The sequence below is a fragment of the Schistocerca piceifrons genome, chromosome X, assembly GCF_021461385.2.
Source record: "Schistocerca piceifrons isolate TAMUIC-IGC-003096 chromosome X, iqSchPice1.1, whole genome shotgun sequence".
NCBI lineage: Eukaryota > Metazoa > Arthropoda > Insecta > Orthoptera > Acrididae > Schistocerca > Schistocerca piceifrons.
The window spans coordinates 660,680,937-660,701,947 of NC_060149.1; the positions used below are offsets into that span (position 1 = coordinate 660,680,937).

General features: G+C 39.7%; 1 pseudogene; it reads left to right on the forward strand.

Moving 5' to 3' along the window:
- The first annotated feature begins 15,729 nt into the window (after nt 1-15,729).
- LOC124722582 lies at nt 15,730-20,787 on the forward strand (annotated as a pseudogene).
- Nucleotides 20,788-21,011: the final 224 nt, after the last annotated feature.

Consider the following 21,011-nt stretch of genomic DNA (forward strand, 5'->3'; position numbering starts at 1 on the left):
GGGCGTATAGTGGGCATGCGGGAGGCCGGGTGGACGTACCGCCGAATTGCTCAACACGTGGGGCGTGAGGTCTCCACAGTACATCGATGTTGTCGCCAGTGGTCGGCGGAAGGTGCACGTGCCCGTCGACCTGGGACCGGACCGCAGCGACGCACGGATGCACGCCAAGACCGTAGGATCCTACGCAGTGCCGTAGGGGACCGCACCGCCACTTCCCAGCAAATTAGGGACACTCTTGCTCCTGGGGTATCGGCGAGGACCATTCGAAACCGTCTCCATGAAGCTGGGCTACGGTCCCGCACACCGTTAGGCCGTCTTCCGCTCACGCCCCAACATCGTGCAGCCCGCCTCCAGTGGTGTCGCGACAGGCGTGAATGGAGGGACGAATGGAGACGTGTCGTCTTCAGCGATGAGAGTCGCTTCTGCCTTGGTGCCAATGATGGTCGTATGCGTGTTTGGCGCCGTGCAGGTGAGCGCCACAATCAGGACTGCATACGACCGAGGCACACAGGGCCAACACCCGGCATCATGGTGTGGGGAGCGATCTCCTACACTGGCCGTACACCACTGGTGATCGTCGAGGGGACACTGAATAGTGCACGGTACATCCAAACCGTCATCGAACCCATCGTTCTACCATTCCTAGACCGGCAAGGGAACTTGCTGTTCCAACAGGACAATGCACGTCCGTATGTATCCCGCGCCACCCAACGTGCTCTAGAAGGTGTAAGTCAACTACCCCGGCCAGCAAGATCTCCGGATCTGTCCCCCATTGAGTATGTTTGGGACTGGATGAAGCGTCGTCTCACGCGGTCTGCACGTCCAGCACGAACGCTGGTCCAACTGAGGCGCCAGGTGGAAATGGCATGGCAAGCCGTTCCACAGGACTACATCCAGCATCTCTACGATCGTCTCCATGGGAGAATAGCAGCCTGCATTGCTGCGAAAGGTGGATATACACTATACTAGTGCCGACATTGTGCATGCTCTGTTGCCTGTGTCTATGTGCCTGTGGTTCTGTCAGTGTGATCATGTGATGTATCTGACCCCAGGAATATGTCAATAAAGTTTCCCCTTCCTGGGACAATGAATTCACGGTGTTCTTATTTCAATTTCCAGGAGTGTATTTTAAGAGCAACTGATATCGATGAAATAATTTTATAAAATTTTTGCGATTTAAGATATTTTTTTTTTAATACTGAGGATGAGTTTCCTTATAAACACAGAAGAAGTTGAAGACAATATCCTCTAATGGCGGACGAAGCCGACACCAAGAATGACGTTTTTTGAGACTGAAAGGAAGGCTATAAAGAAAGGTGGGAGGCTTAAAAGGAAGTTAGAAAAATAGAGCTGCCGCAGGCCTAGCTGTTGTTGGCGAAAGGACGTTATAAAAGAAGGAATTCTATTTCATCTTACTCAACACACGTTTACCTTTAATCCTGGTGTAAATAAGGGTTATGCGTTTGCATTTTTGACTAACAAAATTTTTGCGACACAAACATTTTAAATTTCTTACAACAATTAATCACTGATGGAGATAGCGAAATTCGGAAAGATATACGTTTCTGAACTGAAACACGGTGTAAACGTGGAACTACCTGTTTCATTTAGATAGACTGGAGAATAAGTAATCAGGCAGTTTCGTCTGGTTACTGTGCATTTAGATCGACTGCAAAATAAGTAATCAAACAGTTTCCTCTGGTTGCTGTATATTTATTGCAGAATAAGAGTTAGTTTTCATCTAGTACACACAAAGATAAGAGCCACCCTTTACTCCATTGAAGTTAATGTGAAATAAACGCCGTTTAAAGTCCCTAGGTTTGTGTCATCGTATATAATATGCATTTAAATACTTTTTCCTATCGAAATATACTTCTTGTTATTTCGAGAGTTTTTTTACCACAAACTGTTAACACAGAAACGATTATTTGTATATTTACTATTATGTATCTGTCAAACGTGTTATAATACGTAGAGACTATGAGATACATTGCTCAGCTGCGCAGTTGAAGCAGTAACAGATTTATGAAAAGTCGATTACTGACGTCCGTTAATTCAGAATATAATAAATTACTCTATTGCATCAGTCTGGGTGAACGATGAACTGCTCCTGACAGGAATCTTAATGTGAGCATCATTTTCCCTGTTTCAAGTCGCTGTTATCACATAACTGCCATAAGCGACCAGTTGGAAAGCTGCTGTTCTTCCAAAACATTAGTTTACTTAATGTTTACTTTATTAAATTTTTTAAATGAAATAGCTTTGATTTGTCTCTATCATTACGTCATAAGTGGTATGCAATAGAGTATCTTGAGACTGTAGGAAACGTAAATGCAAAAGTCCAATTTGAAGTAATAGCAATTACTCAGCTTCATCTGTGGATGGTGGACGTCAAATCATGGAATATGGATACCGGTCCCAAAAACGCGTGTCTCATTATACATCATTCCATGTCTCGGTTAGTGATCAGTGTTGACACGAAACGAATACGTAGAAAGCGAATGCAGATCGTTTGTATTTCTACCATATTCTGGGAGTGTAACTTCAACCACACGAAGAGTTTCGAAACGATTGAATATTAAAAGAAAGTTTTGTCTGCCGGTCAAGGTCAGGTACGGTTAAAGATGACTAAGTAAGTAAAGCAGTAATCATTCCGAAGATTCCTTTGAACGCCACAGTGTTTTATTAGACATGGCCGTTTGTCTTCCTCCAGCCTTTGAACAAACTTAACAGCCAGCTATAGGAGGCCATACAGTCGTGGATTTCGAACCACGCTCTGACTCGGCGTATTTCACAACAACAAACTGCCATTCATGAAAGAAGTGATGAGTAACAGATAAAATTCCTGAGACTGACCGGTGATCGAATGCGACACATTTAGATTCGTAGCCTGGCACTTTCCCACTTTTAATTTTATTTTGTTTTAGTATTATTTTGAGTTCTGATTTTAATATGTCAAACAATCTCTGCCTTTGTAGTAAGACATATGAAGCAAAAAAGAGAAAATTTATTTATAGCTTCATCTTCGAAAAATGTCAAAAAGAAATTTCGCAAACTACAAAAGCTTTTTCAGATATTACTAACTGATTTTCAATACGTAACTTATACAATTTGGATCAATGATGTCATATTAAATAAATAGATGAAAATGCATGAAACATTTTAAGTTCAACACTGTTACTATACACCTTCTTGGTCATCAGAAGCTGTAGTATCCTTTTTTGTAGATTCTTTCTTTTTTGCATCTGGAACCCACACATCCTGAAACTATGCAGCGTTTCATGTGGTACCGTGCGTATCGTTCAGGCATCTTCAGATATATTTGTTGAAGTAGTCCTACATCCTGATCTTCAAAACACTTTTTCAGCTGTGGTTGGAGGCTTTCTAGGACTTGCAGTACATGAAAGCCTCCTCAGAGAAGTCTTGCTTTACCTTCTTCTTCTTTGGCTACAGCCAGAGCGGCCATAGTATTCGCAGTTGCTCTTGCCTGAATCCTTTCTATGAATGAGTGGAGCTCCTTTCTATGAGTGAGTAGAGCTCATCATAAAATGGTGTTTTATATTTCTTACAGTAAAGTCAATTGTGCTGAAGAAGGATCCAGCACATTCTCGTGCCTGAATATAAAGTTTTTGTGTCCATTCTAGCCTATACTAAATGAAAGTACATTGATGACCCACACGCTTCATTAGGTCATGTTTCTCGTCCATATCCAAATTAATGTATCAAGTAACCAAAACATTTGCTGTATATTCACTTACAAATTCTGAATGGTCCTTCAGGAAACGCTTGCTGTCATTATACCATCGTAGCATTCCAGAATTCTTCATGAACTTTTCATATTTCGCAATATGTTCTTTCAAACGTTTTCCTTGTTCCTCTTCAGACAAAACTTCTCGTTATGGTTTTGGAGCTGTGTTCATTACGGTTTTACCGAATCATCGTTTTCCTATGGTATCAACGTTCCATCGATAGAAGAACTGGTTTCAGCTTATCCATATTTTCTGCCCAATTCCTATTACGTTCGTTTGTTCATTTGTTGTTCTGGGTTTTTCAGTTTCTTCCCTGTATCGTCTTTTCTCTTGCAAGTGTTCTATTCGTCCCTGATGTCTCCAACGGAATAATGATGTCGTATCAATACTGGGATGTGCATCATTCTCATCATCGGAAGTCTGCTACAGAGGGCAGCAGCGACGGCTTTTGGTCCACACAGTGTTGATTTTCCGCAGCATACAAAAGAGCTGCCATTTGCGGTAGGAATCAGTTCCGGCGAGATGCAGCAAATAGTGATCTCACTTGAAAATTGTTTGTATTCTCTTTTTAATTTTATTTTATTATTGTTTTTAAATTCTTCCTTTAATATGTCCTACACTGTCTGCCTTTGTAATAAGACATTTGAATCAGAAACAGACGTAACTGATGTTTAACTATATCTTTGAAAATTGTCTACACAACATAACGGATGTCTTCGGATTCTTACATTGATCATCTCTAACCGAGTCTAACGATGACTCACGAACGAAACCTCTTTTAATATTTTACCTTTTCAAAATAATTCCTGTCTTTGAAGATATCTCCCAGTAAATGATAGGAAAGCAAACAATCTAAAGTAGATTTCTACTGGCTCCGACTAATGGCCAGTCACCAAAGCATAGCATATCTGTTCTCAGTGTAGATAGTCTGCTTGAATACACATTTCAGACGTTCTGGTTTTTGTATCAATGATTCCGCGTCCGAAGTAATGTAAGCGCTTCTACATCAACTCCTCAGGATCACCGTGCGTTGGTACTCACCACATGTGGATACACGTCACCATGCGTTGGTTTTCTGTAAAAACAGATTACTTACAACCTGAGAAGACTGTAGTGGCAGAGCACTGTTTAACCGACGCACCCAGACTGGTGTAAAATGAGACAAAAATGAGTGGGACCGGTCTCTCCAACCAATGCGTTGTTATGCACCATCCACAGATGCAGCTGAGTAATTACTGTTACTCCAAGTCGGAATTTTGCATTCACATTTCATACAGTCGCCAGGTATTCTACTAAACGATTTACTGCGTAAAGATAGAGACAAAAATTTTAATAAAATAACAACAATGTCGAATAAAGTAAAGTTTTGGAAGAACAGCAGCTTTCTTACTGGTGGCGCACGGCAGATGTTTGATAACAACGACGTAGTGATAAAAGGTATGGTAATACTCTTGTCGGTGGAGTGTATGTACATCGCATATCATGACTGGTGCTACGGAACGTTATATTTTATACTACTAGTAATAAAAATCAGCAGAAAACTCGTAAAGGTAGCTGGTGACATATTTTACCCTCTATGCCAACAGGCACTCCGTTCAGCTGCGCACCATTCATCATTCAGGAGGTTTACATCCTCTTTCGTGATATTGCTTTCAAACAATATTGATTGTTGAAAATTGAAACCAGTTCCGTAAGAAAATGAACACATGTTTCATCACATCTTTGTCGCTGACGCATCTCATGAACAGCAATTACTACGCCTGATTTTTGTAGACTTCTATTGTGTAACAGGGTTCATATAAACGATTCGTTGAGCAAAACATGTAGCTGTTAATCATAGCTTCCTACTACTGAGATCTTTGACATAGTTCTGGAAACCACTAAGACTGACCTCGGTAGCAAAAGTTATAGGGAAACTCCTTACCAAGAGTCGAATACTTGAAGTTTCGTAATTTATTGATTCCAAATCATTTATAGAATACTATTTATCTCTTGTTATGAACCTAAAATAGCTCAAAACCAGCTGTTTAAGAACAGCTTTCTTGTCTTTAGCGTTTGTCATTCAAAATGAAACCTGAGGCAATTTTTTACCTCTTTATACTAAGTTAGAGGTAAAAACTGATAATCAGTTGCTACCAATTTTATGTTGTATTTGTTCACTGCCTGTAGGAATATTCTTGCCTGAGGAACTGAGATACAGTGTTGGTGTATGCAATTGATCTTACACTGCAGATGCTTTTGAGTGCAGGCAGATGTAACTTAGTTGGCCGAATATAAAACAGAAAACTAAAGCTATGTTGGAAGTAACTCTCCTTATTATATTTTTCGCTCGTCTGTAAAATGGAACACCGTTTTCCACAGAAAATTTCTTTTGCATCTGAAACGATCGTATCTAATTATAAGGCTCAAATGGTTCAGATGGCTCTAAAGACTATGGGACTTAACATCTGAGGTCATCAGTCCCCTAGACTTAGAACTACTTAAACCAAACTAACCTAAGGACATCACAAACACCCATGCCCGAGGTAGGATCCAAACCTGGGACCGTAGCAGCAGCGCGGCTCCGGATTGAAGCGCCTAGAACCGCTCGGCCTCAGCGGCCAGCTAATTATAAGGAAATACCCGAAATTCTCAGCTATTTTAAAACTTAGTATGAACATATTTCGTTGAATTAGGTGCTACACTCAGTTTGTTAATTTGTTTAGCACGTTATAGTCCTGTACCAGCTATAGAACGGCTTCGTCAAAAAAGTTTATCTTTAGAACAAGACTATTAATGGAAGACGCGAGCTGAAAATATATCATATCAGTTCCTCATGAAAGTAGAAATTATTCGGTGATGGGAAGGAAATAAATAGCATTACAGGCTTAAATCTATGGAAGCAATTGCCGATTCTGAGAAACGCTACGAGTCAGCAGAAGTAAATCATCGATTTATCAAAAAGCAACTGCTTCTCCATCTGGGAAATTACCGTTACCCATAGCAGGAGCCTCGTACTTCAATCTGTTATGTACACAATCTGTTATGTACACATTTATAATGTGTACTAAACATAGCATAAGATAACAAAGGAAGAAATCGACGGTATATAATGTCTGAGCCCCCCGTTGACAAATTTAAGAGAAACTCTGGATTAACAGAAGTCAGAAATCGACTTTTCATAAAATTGTTACTGGTTCAGCGTAAGCTAGAACAGAGTGTCAATATTACTCATACTCTCTACGTATTATAATACGTTTTGACATCTATATAATAGAAAATAATAAAACAATATCTTTGGAATTTTCGAATTGTGATAAGGAAATAACCCAAATCAGATGAAGTGCAGTTATAAAAGAAAAACTATTTACAAAGTAACTGCACGTTAAATATGATGACACAAATCTACGGACTTCAGACGGCGGATATTTCACATTAGCTTCAGTGGAGTAAAGACTCGTTTTTATCGTCATGTGTACTAGATGAGTACTAACACTGACTGTGCTATTAATACAGCAGCTGACTGATTACTTATTCTGCAGTTCCGCGTGTATACCATGTTTCACCTGAGAAACGCATAACGTTTCGCATGAGGCTACACTCCAATATTAATTATCGTAAAAAATGCCAAATATTGAGCCACATAAACTTCGTCAGTTAAAAAACCAAACGCCTAACCTTCAATATCTTCGGGATTAGATGGAGACATTTCTTGAGTTAAAAAGAAAAACGAAAACACACACACACACACCCAGATCCTGCTTTTATAACATCCTGGCTTCTTACGTAATTCACTTCCATGAATTCTTTTTTTCATTATGATATAGACCAGAGGGACTATATGGTACTTCTAATCCGTTAAAACGAAATACGAGCGTTAAGCTGATCTTTTGCCTGTCAATAACAAATGCAAGATATCTTTTTTTTATTTTTCTTCGCATTTTATTCCTCTAACCTTCACATATATCCTACCTTTTACTCTTCCAAACCGTCATTATTGGCGTCGGCTTCAGCCCCCTTTCACGCATGTTGTCTTCATCTAGTTCTGTGTTTGTAAGAAAACCCATTACCTTCAATTTTAAAACAAAAATTCTTCAATCAGAAAAATTTTATAAAAACATTTCCTCGATATCAGTTACTCTTAAGTTAAATTCTTCATTTCTTTTTAGTAACATATACCGCATACTCCTTCAGTGGTGGCAGTGCAACTGCGTTTGGTTCTTCTTTTCGTTTTTAATGATGTTATTCGGCATCCGGTCTCCGTTTATAGCATTGTTTTTACTGTCTAGTATCGCCACTCCTGATGGCGTCTTCATTCAGCATGAAGAATGCCTAATTATAAATGAAGCACACTAAATTGTGTATTTTCTACAGTATTAATTTATATCGTTAACTGGTGCTCGACTTAGAAGACTATTTTGTCAATCATATAATGGCCTTGCAAGCTGACAACCGGTTAATGAACTACACCGATGGCGTAGACCGCATTCAGTTTTGTTCGTTTCACTTATATTTATGAAGTTGCTTCACCAAGAAGAGACGGAAGTAACAGATGACAAAACATGTCTTCATTTCTGTTAGTTTTTTAGTGTTGAAAGAAAACATTTCTTCATTAGTACACAATGAGTTGATAACGTACTTTTGTCGACAAACAGTCTTCAAAATAATTTAGGAAACTAACTTCGTGATTCGTTTCACTTTCACGTATGCTTTATTCATTTCTCTATATCACCCAAAGACTGTTGTGACTTCGTTAGAGTCGCTAAAAATAATTAAAAATGACGTTATTTTATCGATTTTGGTTAGAGAACACCGCATTTCGTTTTACAACCCATGCTGATCAGTATACATATTCTACGACGTGGGCTCAATTTTCTTTTACAATCCATGCTGATCATTGAACTGAATTAAATACACGACTGTAAAAGAAAATTAAACCTATGTATCACAATGCGTAAAAGAGGACTTTTTATGAAGTAAGTACAATGTACAGATCATATAAGCGCAGAACTACATAATCACAAAAACTTCATTATACTTTAGGACGCAGATATAAAACCTTTTTTAAACTATACAATTACAAAAATTTTGTTATGTTTTAGGACACAAATGCAAAACTTGCAAAGAAGTCAATGCTACCATTTGAAAATGGGCTCAAGCGGGAAATAATTATTGTACAATAAAACCATTTCAAATAAACTTGTGGCCGACTGCAGTATTTCCTGCTGTGTAAATAAAAATGAGCCTCAACCTGGCCTATTAGCATTCACTAGCACACTTGCAACTGTCCTTTCTTTTTGAACTGTTCTTTACTTTATTTCCTACATTTAGACTTCAATTCTGCCCTTACAGCCTTTCTTTCACTCTCCAAAATGTCACTAGTAACGTCGCTATCATTTAACACGAACACATGTTGACTTCGCGTTCTGTTATGTTTGTAAGGAAAAAAATAAATACGTATGTCCTTGATTGGCTGTGAGTCCCTCAAGAGGTATGTTCAGCTGGCTCTTTGCAAGTTTCCTCGGTTGGACTCTACTTCTGAGACTTGTGCGCCCTCAACCTACCCCAGTAATGCCACTGGATAAAGACTACAGTTTAATTTGGAATCTAAACCACGTGTTGTTCCTGCTGCAAGTTCACATTATGAGACCTGAAGGCTAACGTAAACGCAAAATGGAAAATTCCAGTGTCTGATCTTGCTTCAGTTCCGCGACCTCACGGTCTCCACCTTCGCACAATATCACTTTATTTCTTCATTTACTTTTTTTTCGGGTCTCCATCCACCCCTACAGCCCATCCTTTCCCTCTCCAGATTATGTCTTCATCAGCTAGCTTCCTTCAGCTATATCTGTATTTTCCTTAATTAAATTGAGTCTTCTTATTAAGTGCATGTTATTAATTCATTTGTGGAGTCTACAAAGATTTACAAGTATTACAAGTATGTTCTTATTTTATTCGAAATTATGGAATTCAATTGTACTTGAACATAAACTCGAAACTTCTTCCTCTGAAACGTAAGTTTTGGGTTTTACTGTTAAATATTTTTAATATTCTTGGTATTTACAAAAATTGTATGAACGAGCCAATTTCTTTCTTTTTCCAGATGCTGTTGACTATGTTGTCCCTTCCTTGGTTTAAGTACTGTTTGAATTCAGTTACAGATTCACTTCCGTAGCTGATGAAGTAGTTTCTATAGGAATATATAAGCCACGTGACTGTTCTCGTGTACTCGTCTTTGAAGCGGGGACATTTTGAGATCTGCATACATTGTTTTTCTGGCGTTAATTTAAGCCGTGTTGTTGTTAATAACATCGTACATTTCATTTTAATCCACTTCCATTAGCTTAGGATTCTTGAAAAGCCTATTCTTCGGAGAAGCACTGTGTCAGTCAAACCACAGTGTTCGGAATGCGAATTTAACATGAATCTCACTTGGTGTCGCCGCCAGAAACAGATCCTTTAAGGAGGAGTGCAGCATTGAACTTACAGATGCATCCGAAACTTTAGACTACGCTATCTTTCAGTTAATATAATTGTGTTTGATTTGGGCAAGTGGTGTGTGTACTGTTTCATTCTGCAGTTCTCCCGTAATTCTTTTCGTAATGGAGTTCTTTTCATTTAGGAGTTTTTACAGAATTCTCGTTGGGATTTTGAGAGTGTGAGTTATATATTTTGGTATCCGTCGATAAGCTCTACATCTTCTGGTAATTCGTCATGCGAATTCCAATACATACGATTGTCTCGGTGGTCGTTTCAAGGGGCTTTCGAGATTTGTAACTAAGAGAGCCGTGCTTTTTTCCTCACAGTCTATTCAGCCTAATCCACCCTCATTTGATTGTTTAGTTAACTGGTATGTGGTTATACGGAGTAGTACCCCTTTCCCCCTGGACCATTCTAAGTATTTCTTTATTTGAGCATTACATTTTCGCTCTGTGCGTATTATTTAGCTGTATAACATATTTTTAGAGCGCCCGCGCATTAACGTATTGATTTTTTTGAATAAATATTACCTTTCTACTGCTGTTCACTATTAAGGCGCCTCTTACTTCCTAAGCTATTGATTCTGATTTATTATGTAAGAGTTAGCCGTGTTCTTTCACAGTTTAACGCCAAACACTTCCACTTAGTCGTATTCTGTAAATGAATGTGGTATGAGTTATAAAACTTCGGTTAACCGCAGGTTTCCAGTGGGATACCGTGATGACTGCTCGATCTATGACATCGGTCAGATTTAGTCCTCTAATTATGTTGTGTAGGGAATGATCCTGTTGTGCCTGCTTACTTTACAAGACAACTGAATTGTTCCCCCATTCTAACATCACCCTTTGTATGCCTCAGAAAGTTCGGGATTGTTTCACTAAGAAACTTTCATCTGCTGAATCTGTTATCTGATATTGATGGGACATAAAAGTACAATATTTTGGTTTCGTATGGTTTGGCTTTGACGACACGTCCATCCTGCTGCTTTTCTAAGTTCTCTGATTCTAGTCCCATTTTGGTTAAGATTCGGCAGCCCCAGACGCTAGAGACGAATTTTGTTCTATAGATTGCGGCAGATTGCGGCAGGTGAAGGAAAGCAACGTCCACGTCATTGGCTTTTAAGAAATTACCCAAAATCCTCATCCTCGTTTCATTTGTTATTCCACAGACATGACGCATGAGTAGAGTCAGCATTGTCATATCGCCCATTGCAAGCTATTTGGATGTTTTCCTGTTCCTTCTTATTCCCACATTTAATTGTCTTGTTGGGATTCGCTTCAAATAGATTCATTTTCCGTTTCTCCCATCTCGTCGCCCTGATACTTTCTTACGGCACCTTTCTTGCATTATATTGACGAGGAACAGAAATTTGATGCACTCTGTTAGCTTCTTTCCTGGTAAGTATTTTTAAACTGATTTTTAACCGTTTCATTCTTTTCAGCGTTGTCCTATTTCTCGTCTAGTGCGAATTTTTTTTCATCCTAAATAAGGGATTGTCCAGTGGACTCATTGGCAGTGTTCTCGGTGTTACTCGTTGCGTTACAGGAGGGGGCCATTCCCTGCCACTCTAGTCTTATCCGCTATTGCAGAATATTTCATAGAATGAAAACTCGATTTAGGTAGTTTTCTCAAAAATGCTCTGCTCATTGCACACATGAAATGTAGGTATTTAGAAGGATTACGTAAACTCCCACAAGAATGTAATATCGGACGCAGCAAACATTCGAACAGACCCAGTCCCTTTGTACCACAATCTTCTGTCAATTAAACCACTTTTCGAATTCAGTACCCTTTCCAGAATGAGATTTTCACTCTGCAGCGGAGTGTGCGCTGGTATGAAACTTCCTGGCAGATTAAAACTGTGTGCCCGACCGAGACTCAGTACCTTTTATTTGCCACATTTAATAATTACCCAATGAAGTTCTTGCTGTTTAATTCTGCAGGAATATTTAGCGTCCTGACAGTTCTAAGTTCGCTGTTTGCGATACTTATAGCAATAGTAATGACAGAGCCATCATGATCATGGAATTCGCTTTTGTCTTGGGTTTTCGGTTTGAATAAACTCAGCATTTTCACCAGAAATAAGTAAATTATCATGCAGCCTATCATAAATTTCCAACGTTGTAGATTGCAGATGCCATTTTTCTTGTCGAAGGAGAACTTCTGTGTATTTATCCCGAACTAATACGCAACATGATTTACGGGTTCGAAGAGGAATCTCTGTTTCACAAACGACATACAAAAGGAGATGAACAATTAGGGTTAACTAAATGGTTCAAATGGCTCTGAGCACTATGGGACTCAACTGCTGTGGTCATCAGTCTCCTAGAACTTAGAACTACTTAAACCTAACTAACCTAAGGACATCACACACACCCATGCCCGAGGCAAGATTCGAACTTGCGACCGTAGCAGCAGCGCGGCTCCGGACTGGAGCGCCTAGAACCGCACGGCCACCGCGGCCGGCCAGGGTTAACTACTTACAAGTTCGGCGGCTTCACAAGGAACATGATACCTTTATCTACATCTACATACATACTCCGCGGTGCGAACTGGAGGTTACCATGTACCGCAACTTATCGTTTCTTTTTCTATTCTTATACAGCGATGGAAACGACTGTCTATGGGCCTCAGTATGACCCTTAATTTCTTGTATCTTATCTTCGTGGTCGTACGCGAATTATATGTTGGCAACTGTAGGATCGTTCTGCAGTCAGCTTTAAATGCCCGTTCTTCTAGGACGCTGGCTGGTGTCTCAGAGGGAAGCACGCAGTTTGACTGCTAAAAATGTGCCAGGGAAGGATGGTAAGTGTATGGGCTAGGCATGTAATGTATGACGGTAGAGGCCGGTGGGAAGCGATGCTCACTGAAGGTGATGTGGGGACGTGAGCTGGGACGGGGGTGACAGGAAGGACGAAGGAAGAAGTTTTGGATGGAGGGTGTGGGGACAGTGGGTTACCAGAGACTGAGGCCAGGAAAATAACGGGAACAGAAGTTGTGTTGAAGGATAGCTCCCATCTGCACGATTTATAGAAGCTGGTGGCGAAGGGAAATATCCTAGTGGCCAGAGTTGTGAAGCAGCCATTGAAATTCATCACGCTGTGCTCATCAGCATGTTGTGCCACCAGGTGTTCAACTCTGTTCTAAGCAACAGTTTAGCAGTGGCCATTCGTCCTGGTGGGCAGCTAGCTCGTAGTCATACCGACCTTAAAAGTTGTGCAGTGTTTGCAGCAGAGTCGGTATATGACACAGCTGCTGTCACAGGTGGCATATACTATGATCAGGAAGGATAAGCGTGTGGCAGGACTGGAGTAGGAGGTGCTGGATCTATGGAATAGGCAAGTCTTGTACCTTGGTATGCCACAGGGACATGTGAGTTTTCTATGTGCATTTCACTCTATCTTGTCAAAGCATAACTCCAGAATCTAGTAATTTTTCTTTCTTTCAAGAACTCAACGCTTCTGTTCTTCAGTAAGTAGTCTCCATTAATCAAAAAGATTTACTTGTTCATTCAACTAACCCTCAGATAACCAAGTGGTCGGGGTACTTTATGCCTTACTTATATATGAATATCTATTCATGGAGTATGTTGCAAGACGAAGACAGTAACAATTAAAGAAATTTGTGTTTCCTAAATTTTTTACTGTGGGCGTAAAGTAACCCCGCATCGGTAGTAGATTGAAAGAGAGTTGATATAGCTAAGAGCGTGCTGAAAGTTGCTTTCAGTTTCTGTACCCTACTTACAAACCATTATGTCTTTAAAAAATACGTTGTCCACGTAAGTAAACAACAAATAACTAATTATATTTTTTCAAACCTTTGATGGTTGCTATAAAGTACTCCCTCCGATCGTCCACCCACCATTGGCAATGGGCGTTACCGAAAATTCGTTGGTATTGCTAGTATTAAAGAGGACTGTTCTATCACAATAACGTTAAAAACCGATAGGTATCTTTTAAAACACAAATCCTGATGGCATTCCTTCTAATAAAGACGGAATCCCTCATTTTATTCTATAAACTCTGAACACTGTATCAGGAAAGACTAAACTGCTGCCGGCCGCGGTGGTCTCGCGGTTCTAGGCGCGCAGTCTGGAACCGTGCGACTGCTACGGTCGCAGATTCGAATCCTGCCTCGGGCATGGATGTGTGTGATGTCCTTAGGTTAGTTAGGTTTAAGTAGTTCTAAGTTCTAGGGGACTGATGACCACAGCAGTTAAGTCCCATAGTGCTCAGAGCCATTTGAACCATTTTTGAACTAAACTGCTGTTAAGAGGGTTAAGTGCTGCTGAGAGGAGTATGACAAGCTCGAGGATTGGTATGTGGAGATGTGTAATGTTGGAGGGTTGGTGGTAGGAGAGAATATATTTGGAATAGATGTGACTTGCATAAGAGCCAGGTCGAGATTATGGAAAGAAAAGAAGAGTCTACTGTGGGAAGAGAGCTGTGATGTGAGAAAAGATAGGGACGAATGGATTGTACCTGTCAGGAGGGACATATCTCAGGGCGAATTCAGTTGTCTAGGAGGTGGGGGAGGAAGGGCGAAGGGCTGTGGAAGCTTTGTTGGGAGATTATGTGGAGCACTGGAAACACGGAACTGCCTTATATGAAATGAGCGTTGATAAAATCTTATATAACGTGTAAGTAAGAATGATATCAGTCCCTTAATTTTTTTGTGCAGTACACACCGCAACGTATTCTGATTAGTTCTTTACAACTTAATGTGGACGTACCTTTCCTTAGCCTACAGCTTCATTTCGACACAGGAAGCATAATATATCGCACTATAAAATATTTTGAAAGACTGATCGCGTCAAAAGTGAAAATAAGTGATACTATTTGTTTCAATGTGTCTTTACGAAAATGTTTATAATGCTGTAATAAGCAGCAAGAATAATAATGACTCGTTACTCTGCTGCTATGGTACGTTCCTGTGATATTTTCTGACGTATCAGTACTTTATACTTTTCATCTGTCTCCCCTTTTTTAAACATCCATCCTGAAACTACAGTTTTCCTTTCACTCTCCAATATCACGACGCTTGACGTCGGGCATGAACATAACATATCTTCTTGTTCTGTTAATATTCTTGTCGGTTATGCTGCCTTATTATGCAATCATCTTGACACGATATTTCATGGATCCCCCTGGCCGCCATCTTCAAGTCAGAAAACTGCTACGTCTCGCCAGAACTGATTAATACCGTAAGCGGCAGCTCCTTTATATGCCGCGGAAAACCAAAAGTGTGTGGGCCAGAAGCCATCGCTGCAGCCCCCTATCCCCTGTGTAGATGGAGCCATTTGTTGAAGCAAACAATCTTTGGGATATTTTAAGGGATAAAATTACCGTAATCTAGTCGAGACCTACAGACAAAAATGCGTTTTGTAAAATATGGAAATGGCACTGTTTGATGCATGCTTTCACAGAAATGAGCGAGAGGTATAGATCCCATGGAAATATAAAATGCTGAAGTGCAGTTGTTTTCAGGTGTATCCATATGTTGCTTATCAGCTGAAGTGAACATGGTGGACTACAGTAAATGGAAAGACATTGAAATATCTGACTTTGAGGATGATACACATATTAATATTGACACGTCATCGTTATTCCGATGGAGATATCAGGCACGAATAGAACGCATGGAAGAGCAAAGACGATAGAAGGAATAAACTGGATATGGTAGAACAACAAATGAAAATAAAACACAGAAAATAAAAAAATAACTAAAGTGAAAGGAATGAGACAGAAAATTTGGATAAGCTGAAACTAGCTCTTCTATCCATGGAGCGTTGATGCCATAGGTAAACCAGGATTCGTCAGAACCGTAATAAACACAGCTCCAAAACCAAAACGAGATGTTTTGTCTGAAGAGGAACAAGGAAAACGTTTGAAAGAACAATTTGCGAAATATGAAAAGTTCATGAAGAATTCTGAAATGCTGTGTTTCCTGAAGGACCATCCAGAACATGTAAGTGAACATACAGCAAATTATTTGGTTACTTGGTGCTTTCGTTTGGAGATGGAGGAGAAACATGACCTAATGTATCACGTGGCTCACCTACGTATCTGTATTTAGCACATACAGGAATGGCACAAAAACTAGATATTAAGGCACGAGAATGTACTGGATCCTGCTTTATTGAGATAACTGATAGGAATGTAAAACGCCATTTGATGATTAATTCTACTCATTCAGAGAAATGATTCAGCCAAGAGCAACTATGAAACGGAAGACCGCTCTGGCTGAAGCCGAAGAAGAGGAACGTAAAGCAAGACTTGCCTCAGGAGGATTTAATATACTGAAAATATTAGAAACCCTCTCAAGACAATTGGAAAAGTGTTTTGAAGGTCAAGATGTAAGACCACTTCAACAAATAAATCTGAACGTGCCTGAACAAGAAGCACAGTACCACATGAAACGCTGCATAGGTTCTGGATTTGTGGGTTCCAGATACAAAAAAAAGAATCTACAGAAAGAGAAATTACAGCTTCTGATGACCATTAAGTTGTTTTGAAATAGTGTTAAACTTAAAATATTTCATGTGTTTTCATGAATGTAAGTAATATTAAAGTACTTACGCAAATATTATAAGGCAAATATTGAATATCAGTCAATAACATTTAGTTGCAGAGATGAAGATATTTCTGATTTAAAGATAAATGTCTGTTTGTGATTTATTTGTCTTACTACAAAAGCAGACAATGTTTGGCATACTGTAATCAGAGCTAAATACATACTAAAACAAAATTAAATTAAAAGTGGAAAAGTGCCATATTCCAAATCCACATGTCTCGTGTTCTATCTCCAGTCATTCACAGTAGTTCTATCTATCACTTATCACTTCTTTCTCGAATGGAATCTTTGTTGCTGTGAAAAGTGACGGTTCGCGACGTGTTTCGAAATCCACGTTTAACTTTAGATTTCCCTGTAGCTGGCTGGGTAAGACAATTCAAAAGTCAGAGGAGGCAATTGCATACCACCTCCAACAAGACCACGACTAGTCAAGTACTGTGGGGTTCAAAGGTATCTTTGGAATGATGATTGCTTGACTTCAATAGAGCATCAGCCTAACCTTGGATTTCGCACGAAATTCTAGTCTAACGTTTTACTCTTTGAAAACCCTTCTTGTCTTTGAAGACACGCTCACATCATACACTGTGGTGACAGGACTCATGGGATAACTCCTAATATCGTGTCGGACCCTCCTTTCGCCGGGCGTATTTCCGTACCTTGACGTGGCATAGCCTGAACTAGTCGTTCGAAGTCCCCTGCAAAACTATTGGGACATGCTGCCTCTATAGTCGTTCATAACTGTTAAGGCGGTTCCGATGCAGGATTTTCTTCACAAATGACTTTTCAGTTACGTCCAATTCATACTGGATGGACGATCTGGCTGCAAAATCATTAGCTCGAATTGTCCTGAATTTTTTTCAAACTAATCGCAAAAAATTGTGGCCGGTGATGTAACCTTTGTCGTCCATAAAATTTCCATCGTTTTTCATGAACATGAAATTCATAAATGGGTGCAAATGGTCTGCAAGAAGCCGAACGTAATGATTTTCAATCAATTGTCGGTTCATTCCATGTAAACATAACCCATACCAATACAGAACCACCATCACCTTGCTCAGTGCCTTGTTGACCAATTAGGTCCATACTCTGGTGTCTGAAAGACACTTAAACCCTACCATCAGCTCTTACCAAATGAAATCGGGACTTATATGAACAGGCTACTGTGTACCAGTCGTCTAAGATCCAACCCATATGGTCACGGGGCCAGGAGAGGCGCTGCAGGCGATATCGTGCAGTTAGCAAAGGCATTCGTGCCGGTCATCTGATGACAGAGCCCATTAACGCCTAATGTCACCACACTGTTATATGTTCGTCGAACGTCCCAGATTGATTTCTGAGGTTATTTGACGCTGTGTTGCTTGTCTGCCAACACGGACAAAACTACGCAAAAGCCGCTACTCTGTCCATGGTGAGACGTAATGCCTGAAATTTGGTTTTCTCTGCACATTCCAGATACTGCTGATGTAGGAATACTGAATTCCGTAACGATTTCCAAAATGAAATTCCCATGAGTCCAGCTCCAATTACAGTTCCACGTTCAAAGCCCGTTAACTCCGGTCGCACGGCCACAGCCACCTCGGAAACTTTTTCACATGAATCACCTGAGGAATACTCAGTTCCATAACGACTTGAGAAATGGAATGTCCCAAGCGTCTAGCTCTAGTTACCATTCCACATTCAAAGCCTGTCGTACCGTCCCAGACACGTCGGTAACATTATTACACGAAATATCTGAGTACAGATGACAGCGCCGCCAATATACTTCCCTTTTATACGTTGTGTAGGCGATACGACCGCCTTCTGTATGTGTGTATATGGCTATCCCATAACTTGTGTCACCATAGTTTATGATAGGAAGGCAAACGTTATGCATTCATCTTCTATAGGTTCCGTGGAAGGTCCAAACACCAAAGCACAACGGATCTGTTTCGCTGTGCAGCTAGTCTGCTAGAACAGACATATGGCATTCTAGTTCTTGTTTCAAGGTTTTCGCGTCCGAAATAGCGTAAGCCATTCTTGCGGACGTTGGTGTCAGCGGAAAAAGTCCGACGCCCGTAATTTAGTCTGGAGTGAAACAGCAGAGAGCCTTTACATTGAACATACACAACTTGATCTCTTCCATTTATAATTAGAAATTTTTCATGGCGTCAAGAGTGGCGATATTGGACTGTGAAAAGCATGCTAATACGGACATTGTAAGCCTAATAATATGAATAAAAACAAAAAGCAGGTCCATTTTCACCACTGAATGAACATGAAGTACATGTTACTGAAAAGAAATCGTGAAATTAATTTAGGAGTAACTGACATCGATGAAATAATTTTATAAAATTTTTGTGATTTAAGATATTTTTGTTTTAATACTGAGGATGAGTGTCGTTATAAACACGGAAGAAGATGAAGACAACATGCTCTAATGCAGTAAGCTCAAAAGAGATAACACTTAATAACAGATGTTAACAGCCGCTGCGGAAAATAGCAAGGCAAACAAACGTATTATGAAAAGTTGATTACTGACTTCTGTTATTCCGGAGGTTCTCGTAGTTTGCTTAACGACGGGCTGTGCCATCATGTACTTTCGATCTGTTCCGCTATTACAACATGTTTAGTTAACGTTATAAATCGTGGATACTATAATATACTGAAGCATGAACCCCCAACCAGGTGTGATGGTAGCTGCTCAGAAGCAGCAGCAATTGGTGTCTGTTAAATCACTCAATTACTTCTGCTGACTCATAGTGTTATCCAGAACAGGAAAAGTCTTAAATGAAGTGAAGGGTTCCAAGTGCTTTCTTTCAATTAGCTACAAAATAGCTTCAGATCCAAAAGAAATCTTACGTGAAAAACGGTATTTCACTTTAAGGAAGAGCAAAAAATATAAAACGGTGAGCTACATCCAACATACCTTTAGCGTTTCGTTTTCCATTCGGCCAATTACGTTACGTTTCTCTGTATAAGTGGCTTGCAAAATAATTTGCAATGTAAGATCAATAAAACACCACCAACAATGTAACTCATTTATTCAGGTAAGAATTTTCTTACACACAAAGAACAACTGCAATATAAAATTGTAGCTACTGATTAACAATTTTTAGCACGAAATTAGTAGAAGGAAGCAAAAAACTGCCTCAAATTTCATTTTTAATTACAAACAGTAAAGACGATAAAGTTGTTCTGAAGCAACTGGTTACTGAGCTATTTCAGAATCGTAACAAAAGATAAATAGTGATTTCATAATGACCTGTAACCACTAAAATGCGAAACTTCGAGTTTTCAACACTTACGCAGGTATTTCCTACAACAGTTTTCGGTACCGAACACAAGTTTGATTGTTTATGTAACTGTGAAACAGAATTCAGTATATCTAGCATACGAAAAAGTACGAAGCTTTTTTCCCTTACGAATCATTAATGCCGGCCGGTGTGGCCGTGCGGTTCTAGGCGCTTCAGTCTGGAACCGTGTGACCGCTACGGTCGCAGGTTCGAATCCTGCCCCGGGCATGGATGTGTGTGATGTCCTTAGGTTAGTTAGGTTTAAGTAGTTCTAAGTTCTAGGGGACTGATGTCCACAGATGTTAAGTCCCATAGTGCTCAGACCCATTTGAATCATTTTTTTAATCATTAATACAAATCTTGTTACACAATAGAAGTATACAAAAATCAAGAGTACTAATTACTGTTCACGTAAAGAGTCGGTTACAAAAATGTGAAGAACTACTATGTGTGTATTTATTTTGTAGAACTGGTTTCTATTTTTCGGGGCAAAGAACCCTAAGCGTTGTCTATTTACAATAATCAACGCTGCTTGAAAATAATGGAAAAGGTTGTAGACTACCTAAATGAAATGGTGCACAGTTGAACGGATTGCCTGTTAACATATAGAGTAGAATCTGTCACCAGCTCTACGAGTATTCTCCTCTTGTCTATTACTAGCAGAATGAAATACTATGCGCCATTCATTAGTCAGGGTAAACGATGATACGTTATTTCTGTTACAGGAATCTTAATGTGAGTATCGTTTAGTGTGTTTCAAGTCGCTGTTATCATAGATCTGCCATAAGCAACCAGTTAGAAAGCTGCTGTTCTTCCAAAACATTAGTTTACTTGATATTTGTTGTTATTTTATTAACATTTTTAAATGAAAAGGGCTTTGATTTGTCTCTATAATTACGTCGTAAGTTATATGCAATACAATACCTGGAAACTGTGGGAAACATAAATAAGGAATTCC